Below are 8,054 nucleotides of genomic sequence, written 5' to 3'. Positions count from 1 at the left end.
GGCTTGAAGCCTTCACTCAAGGTATTATTCCCTTTTGCATGTTTACAGGCACCGCTTACTATTAGATGAGGTGTAACCTGCATATTTCAGTAAAACGTGCACGAGCCGTGACACACTACACACTGATAACTTTAACGCAGAAACATGCTAGAGTCACTTGTTTCTTAAAATACTCCATATTTTTATTGATGTCTGCTGTAAAAAAAAAACAGTTCATAAACGTCATGTGATTATGTTCGAACTCTTCTGGCAGTACTAACAGCAGGCATAACTTGTATTTGCAGGAAAAAAAGTGAACACAAGGAGTGGTATTGATGGTGGCATATTCATCACTTGAAAATATGACCGAAGTTTGCTTAAAAAAAATTCAGCAGCGTTTCAATATTGCTTTTCGGGTTCTGCTTGTGACCTTCGTGAAAGAGCCATGAACTCTCATGAGTATAAGGTTGCAAGGACAGGAATATGAAAGCATTACTCAAACCGCTACGAAGACAACGAGCAAGGACTCCCAGGTTTTTTGAATAGACACAGAAAGGTGGAACCCAAAACTGTAACAAGGGTAGAAATGAATATCGGCAATAACTCGCATATGTAAGACGGGAGCCCATTCTCGACCGATTTTCGCAGACAAGTACCGCACTGATCACGCAAGGTCAACACAGACGCAAATAAATAGTGTAAGTAAATTCTTTGAGCGTTTTCTATGTTAGCCCAGGGCTCCAAAGTATTGTAGTGGCGCTGTCGAGATGTTTTAGTGCAGGCTGTGAATGACTGAATGTTGACACCCATCATCGTGCTTATTATTACCCCAACTACTTCCACTGCATGGTAAAGACCACCACATATATCTCCTCTCCAACAAACCCTCTGCTGTGGTTTTGACATCAACAAAGCTCAGAATTAGCCTACAGCCCTGTAATACCAGTGTCTCTCAATGCATATGCACACATCTGATACGCTACACTCCCCATACCATACGATACTGGTTTTTCACAGTGTACTTCAGAGCACCTGCAAAAGAAATAAGTGTGTACTAAAGAACCACAGCGGCATCCGTCACAGCTCGTGTCTGTTTGGGATGTTAGCACAGTAAAACCGAACCAAACCAACAAAAGAAATGGGATGCAGTCAGGCGTTCAGACCCCATTTTTGTTAACCTCAGGCCCTTTCGTGTTGATAAGTGGGTTTTGAAGGTTAACCAGTATGCAGCACATGCGCATTGTTGAGCTCATATGAGGTATCAAGTCCACGGAGACCCTTGTGTTCAAGACATTAAAGAGCTCCAAACGCTGGATCACCCTTTCAACGTGTATCCGTACCTGTGCAACATGATAGGTTTCCTGCAGTTCCTCACAGGTGAACTGGACATTCCCTTTCGGGAAGGGGGGTAGAACAACAATTCATTCCTTGCCTTCGGCTGGTGCCCTAATTCCAGCAAATCCCTTATAAGCAAGTACTATATCTCCTGGCTCTATTCGGTCTAGAAATCTTGACTCCAGCGTGATATGGGTGTTTGACGTTCGACCCCCATAGGCATCCGAGACAAATGTAATACAACCATTTGGCAAAATTCCCACCAAGAACTTTAAGGTGTAGCCACCCTTGTAGTGGGAAAATAGAGCACGTCTCTGTTCCAGTGTTGGTGGTTCCTGTGTCCTAACCTCAGCGAAGTCTATAATAAAACGGCAACGTGGGTAGTGGCGCATGAAGCAAGCCGGTATTAATGCATCAACAGTCGCAAGTGACGGGTTCGGAATGAAATTCCGCAGTGCAGCCAACATATTGTTTAGAAAAAAGTAGAATATCCTGCTTACAGCTGTACGGTGGAGGCCAAAAAGGACTGCAATGCTGGCAAATGAAGTTCCCAGTTTCAATCTCATCAAAAAAGTTGCCAGCTTTTGAGCTATGGGCACCTCGATTTGCCGACGCTACAGAGCTCCCGGGATGCTTCCTCTTTGAGATACATGGACTCATAGCCCAAGAAAACACAGCTGCGCTCTTACGGACCAGCGAACGTTGACTCTGTAGCCACCTGGGCTTGAACACTGGTATCTGCAGTGTCGTTGTGGCAGACTTGAGTCGATGCGCAGCCTTGAAGCCATAGACAAAAAGAGGGTACACTGACTGTCCTTGATGAACACTCCCTTCAGTCTGCGTAGCCTGGAAAACGGTAAAAGTTTACATTAGCTTTAGTCATATCCTGTATTTTGAAGAGACAGTGCAACCATCCCTCTTTATCACTTTCTTTGGTTGCAAAAGTTCCGTGTTCCTGGTGCGAGCTTCTCTCCTAACAGTTACTTCTTTTGCAGACTAGATAACTCAATAAATTTGACTTTTGAGCAATGCTAAAATGAATTATACAGTACAAAGTACAATTCTCTGAGGAACACCCCAATTATTAACATGTGCTGTGTATCTAGCAGCATCGATTGCAAGCAGAACTTGGAACAACAAACGGCAAGTAAAAAAAGGTTATCGCTAAAGAAGATGCAGAAAAATTCAGGGGGCACTTTGACTGTCTAAAGTGGGTAGAGGCGGAAGCGTTTTCCGCACCACCTTCGCTGTTTCTGTGGCACTGGTGGCGTCACATATAATTGAGTACTAATTACTAAGTGATGACAAATCAGTAATTAATGGTTAATTACTGATTAATGCCTGAATACTAATTAACTGCTGATTAATGACGCTTAAGCTTCGGCTTTAGGAGTGGAACGCGACAGCGCGTTGTAGCGCTGCCAGGGAGACCACGGAACGCCACCACCCGTTCGGCGCGATGCCTTGCCCTTTGAACGCAACGCTTTTTGAGGAAAGGAAATTACTCAGTAACTGTCTCACAAATTCAGGGGGGCACTTTTTTGACCTAAAGTGTGGTCACTGATGTGTGGTTAAGATGTTAAGCTTCGCCCCTAAGAGTGGAACGCGACAGCGTCTTGCAACGCTGCCAAGGAGTCCATAGAACGCCATCGCCCATTCGGTTCTACGCCTCGCTCGTCGGTAAATTGGTTTTTGAGGAAAGGAAATGTATCTGTCCCTCATTTGTCGGTGGACACCCAAACCTCGCCGGAAGGGAATGGAGGAGGATGAGAGTGAGTGAAGACACCGTATTCACTAGACGCGCCTTTGTTCATTCCAAACCATCGAGCTGGCATGGCGGAGTCGATAACATGCTCGTCTCTCACGCCGAAGACCGGGGTTCGATTCCTGAGCTCGACCAATTTCTTAATCGGTTTTATTTATTTATATGGCCTGACTAGTAAAGCTAATTAGGCTAATTGGGTAATTAAGCAATTAACTAAGCTCAGTCCCACTTACTTGGAGCATCACTATACGATCCCTTCAATTGGTTGCATGGTTACTAGCCAAAGTACAATTGGCCCCGTTTGAAATTCGCGCACTGTGACGTCACGACCGTTTCCACCAATTGAAAAGCGTGACATTTTCTGTTGACAGCTGCTGCTTACAACGATGAGGCATTAAAGGCTTCCGCCTTAAAACAACGTACCACAGATACCACTGCAGTGACGATTTCGGACGAACTTGGTGCACCGCCCGCACAAGAAGCTGGAGCCTTGGGGAGTGAAACCTCTGCCACGGTCTCTGGCTCGTCGGATGTCGGCGCTTGAGCATCCGCACCAGTAACTGCAGACCGGGAGCACAAAGCCTGGGCTGCGGTTCGCAGCTTTCCGGGAGTCGACGCTTCTGTAGTCAAGCCTCTGCGCTGAGCTCTTGAAAAAAATATGCCCAAGGTTAAATTCTGATGTGTAGCGCTACACTGGATGTCAATAACAGAAATATCACACCGGAATATCTGCTCCAGAGCCGTTATGAACCGCGCCGGCAGTGTTTACGAGACAGCAAAATCTCTTCCGTGAACAGCGCTGCTTACCGCTCGTTTCACCCAATTTTTGTGTCGCTGCAGACGCCATCGCATCTTCCATAGCTTGCCGGAAACAGCGTGGGGACGTATGCAGGGTATCCGGCAATCATGCTTTTCTCGTTCCCCACAAAATGTGCACTGCAGATGTGGGTCGAGTAGCGGTTCGGTTGCCATAGCTTCCGTCCGGGCTAGTGAAAGCAAGTAAATACAATAAGCCGTTGACAACGCTGACGAGGCGTGTATGCTTACCTTGCACGGCGTACCGCTCTAACCCAGCGCTGCCTTCTTTTCTCTTCATAGCGCCTCCAGGGAAACCTAAAAAATTTAATCTTCTGCCACTTTCCGGCGGTGTTCTTATAACTGTTGTGGCAGCCGTACACACTACAATAAATAGAACTCCTGCTTTTAGATTGCTTACACTGTGCGCTGCCGCTTGCCGCCGTGGTGTCAACTGTGGCGGCTGCACCTTGGACTTACGCATAACGCACGTCACGAACGGGAGGTGGCGCCACATGTACGGTCAAAGCTGCAGCGCACCAGGCAAAAACGCCTACCACGCAGATTGCCGGTAGGCAGTGTGTCTTGATAGGCAGTGTGTGTTGATTCGAACGTATTTATCTGGAAGATTGCAATACACACACCTTAATGGGTTTCGTTCTGAGTTAAAAGAGATAAAATATGGTGTTCCTGAGGGCTCTATACTGGGACCCTTGTTGTTTATTATCTACATTAATGACTTCACACGCATTCCACGTACCCCTCACACAATTATCTACGCTGATGACACTACCTTGTTTTTCTATGGAAATAATTTGGGCCATATTGCATGCCGAACTAACTCATGGTTAAATGAATTGTACACTTGGCTGAGTGTAAATCAACTGCAATTAAATGTTAGTAAAACTAAATATGTCATATTCAAACCAAGAAAAAAACCTGATGACGAAAACATCACGTTTAAATACAATAACTCAGTAATAGACAGGGTCTCTTGTTTTAAATTCTTGGGCGTTTACTTTGAACAGCACTTGAGATGGACTCCTCATGTAGACAAGATACATGCTAGTGCTTGCAGATCTGTTGGCATGCTGTACAAAATTAGGTACCTGCTTCCTGCCTGGCTAAAGCGCCGGTTATACTTCGCCCTTGTTCAATCACATTTCAATTACTGGGTAATAATCTGGGTATCTACTACCAAGCCTAACCTTGACATATTGATCCTTCTTCAAAAACGAGCTATGCGATGCATCGAAAACCTTGAGCGGCTGGAACACACGGCCCCGGTGTTCCTAAAACATAACGCCCGAAAAATAAATCAGTTATATGAGCTGAAACTTGCTACCCATATCAGGAACGAAATCATGACAAATCCTTCAGTGTTCTGAGTTTTTTTGCGCAAAAGACACGACACAAAAGAAACGAGGTAGACAGGACAAGCGCTGACTAACAACTCAGGTGTTTATTAACGGAGCATTTGCTTAAATACATCAGCTGCTCTTATGAAACACGAAGAGGGAAAGAAGAGACTTCGCATAGATATATATCAGATCGGCACAGCGTTAATAGACAGTGATAATAGATATATATCAGATCTTCAGTGTTAACTAACTTGCGCCAGCCCAGTACAACTCGGTATAACATTCGAAAGAATTTCTTTAGATTACCCGCCATAAGAACGAGCTATGGTACACGAACAATGTCGTATTTAATCCCTAATTTTATGAATACACACCCACCTGTTCTTGACATATCACGGCAATGTAGAGCACTCAAAACCTTCAAAAACGCCTTCAGAACCTACATACTGTCCAACTCAAAGCTTTAAGCATACATGTTTTGATAACCAACTAAACTTTTTATTGGATGTTATTTATTTTAATGTTGTTACATTAGCACTTGTATAATGCTGTAATCCTTTGTACTTTTCTATGCACTGTAAGGGTGACAGGGCCCTCGTCAGGCAGAGAGCATCTGCCTTTTGCTCTGTCATCCTAGACCGCCGTGTCTGAAAGAATGTTACAAATAAATAAACCGAGGTAGTCCACAATACCAGTACATAGGTCGCGTCGCTCGCACACAGCCAGCTGAATTTTAGACGAGCACTCGATTGAATCGTTCAACAAGTCATTTGGCTTGGGTTGATACACCGACGAGTAGCAATGCCTTGTCCCCCGTTCGCGGAGGAAAATTTGCGTGGGAACCGATGAGAATGACGGTCCGTGATCAGACACAATCTCTTGAGGGTAATCCTCACGAGAAAAAAGGCCTAGCAAAAATTTTTGAACTGTTTCAGTTGTGAAGAACGATCGCGAAGCGGCAGCCACTAAGAGCTTAGTCGAAAATGCCTACGATATCTATGCCAACCTTTTCCCAAGGTCTCTCTGGGAAGGCGACAGATTGCAGAGGAGCTGCTACCGGACGAGGCGACTTGTCGCAGGACTGGCACACGAGGCGTGTCCGTACCAATTCTTCGACGTGCTCGTCCATTCGCGGCCACCCGCACAGCTGTCAAAACCGACTGTTCGTGCGGCTGATTCCAGGATGTGACTCGTGAGCAATGTCCATGAGTCGTGGTCGCAAACTTTCGGGAACAACGAGCCTGTCACCTCGGTACAAGACGCCCTGGACGACGGACAACTCCGAGCGGAGGAGGTAGTATGGACTCAATTTCTCCGGGAGAGATTTCTTGTCCGGCCATGTCGCAACTACCGCGTCACTGATGGTTGCCTCTTATAGCTCTTCTAAAGTCACAGCCGGGGCAGCAAGCAGAAGAAATCTACGCCACTTGCGTCGAACCCACTTGCTCACTGTATGATGAAGTCGGTAAGGGAAAGCGAGACACTGCATCCGCAACAGAGTTGTCATTGCCTTTACGGTACTCTACAGTATAGATGCAGCACAACAGGCGAGCCGCCCAACGTGAAACTCGCAACGGCCGATGTCCCGTTCCTTTCGTCGACATCAAATTGACAGGTGCACTGTGGCCGGTGCGTAGAATAAAAGGCCGGAACCACAAGTACACATGCCAGCGTTCACACTCCCGAACGCAAGCTAGGGCCTCACGTTCGCCAACAGAGTGCTTTCTTCCTTGGGGTGTGAAGGTACGGGAGGCAAACGCAACAGTTTGCAGGGAATAGCCGTTGTCTTCCTGAAGCACCGCCCCATGGCCATATCCTGAAGCGTCAGTCGTTACGACCACGAGAAATGCTGGGTAAAAAAAGTGCAACGCGTCGCATGACGTCAACATGGACTTCAGGAGTTTGCTGCTGAATCCGCAGCAGCGGTCCAAGCGAAGGCTGAGTCGCTTCCACGAAGTAGGGAGCGCATAGGCTCAATGACGACGGAGTAATGAGCGACAAAATTGTAGTAGAAACCCGCAAGTCCAAAGAGGGAGCGAAGCTAACCGATGTTAGATGGAACTGGAGCCTTCGTAATCGCCTCGAAGGCAGAGTAGAGCGGAAACAGTCCTTCACCGCTGACAACGTGCTCCAAGAAAGTGAGCTTCGGAACATCGAAGACACATTTGTGGTTGAGCTTGAGTCCTGCTTTGGACAGGCGCTCGAGAACAGCACGAAAATTGGTCAGGTGCTCCTGTCGGGTGGTGCCATGGACTAGGATGTCATCGATGTAGAAGAGGACACCCTTGCACCCTTTTAGAATTAAGTGCATCGTCTTCTGAAAAGCCGAAGGGGCCGAAGCAAGGCCGAAACAAACTCGCTTGAAGCGGAAGAGGCCATCATGGGTAATGAATGGCCACAATTCCCGACTCTCAGGGATGAGCGGTACTTGCTGGTAAGCCGAGGCGAGGTCCAACTTCGAAAAATTCTTTGACGCGGCAAAGCTATGTAGAAGTTCTTTTGTTTAAGGCAAGGGAAAGCTGTCAGCCACAATAGCCTTGTTTGGGTCATGCAAATCCACGTACTTGCGGATTGAGGCGTCGTTTTTCCGAGAAACGACTATCGGAAAAATCCACTTGGAACCGCCTACCCTTTCAATGATAGTTTGAGCTTCAAGCTTCTGAAGTTCCTCGGACACTTGCTGTCGAATGGCAAACGGCAACCGTCGGAACTTGCAAGCAACTGAAGCAAACGGAATCCTGCACTCTTAATTTGTGCAGGTAGCCACGGGCAACTCGAGTTCCTTGGAGAAAAAATGTTCGAAGTGTGGACGTAGCTCA

General features: G+C 46.7%; 1 pseudogene; it reads right to left on the bottom strand.

The window, feature by feature from the left end:
• Positions 1-1,136: 1,136 nt before the first annotated feature.
• On the bottom strand, positions 1,137-7,546 carry LOC149369749 (uncharacterized; annotated as a pseudogene).
• Positions 7,547-8,054: the final 508 nt, after the last annotated feature.

Source organism: Amblyomma mixtum, chromosome 1 (assembly GCF_055824585.1).
Source record: "Amblyomma mixtum isolate Tamu chromosome 1, ASM5582458v1, whole genome shotgun sequence".
Lineage (NCBI taxonomy): Eukaryota > Metazoa > Arthropoda > Arachnida > Ixodida > Ixodidae > Amblyomma > Amblyomma mixtum.
The sequence above is the reverse complement of the archived record's forward strand: the minus strand, read 5'-3'. Positions and strand labels throughout refer to the sequence as shown.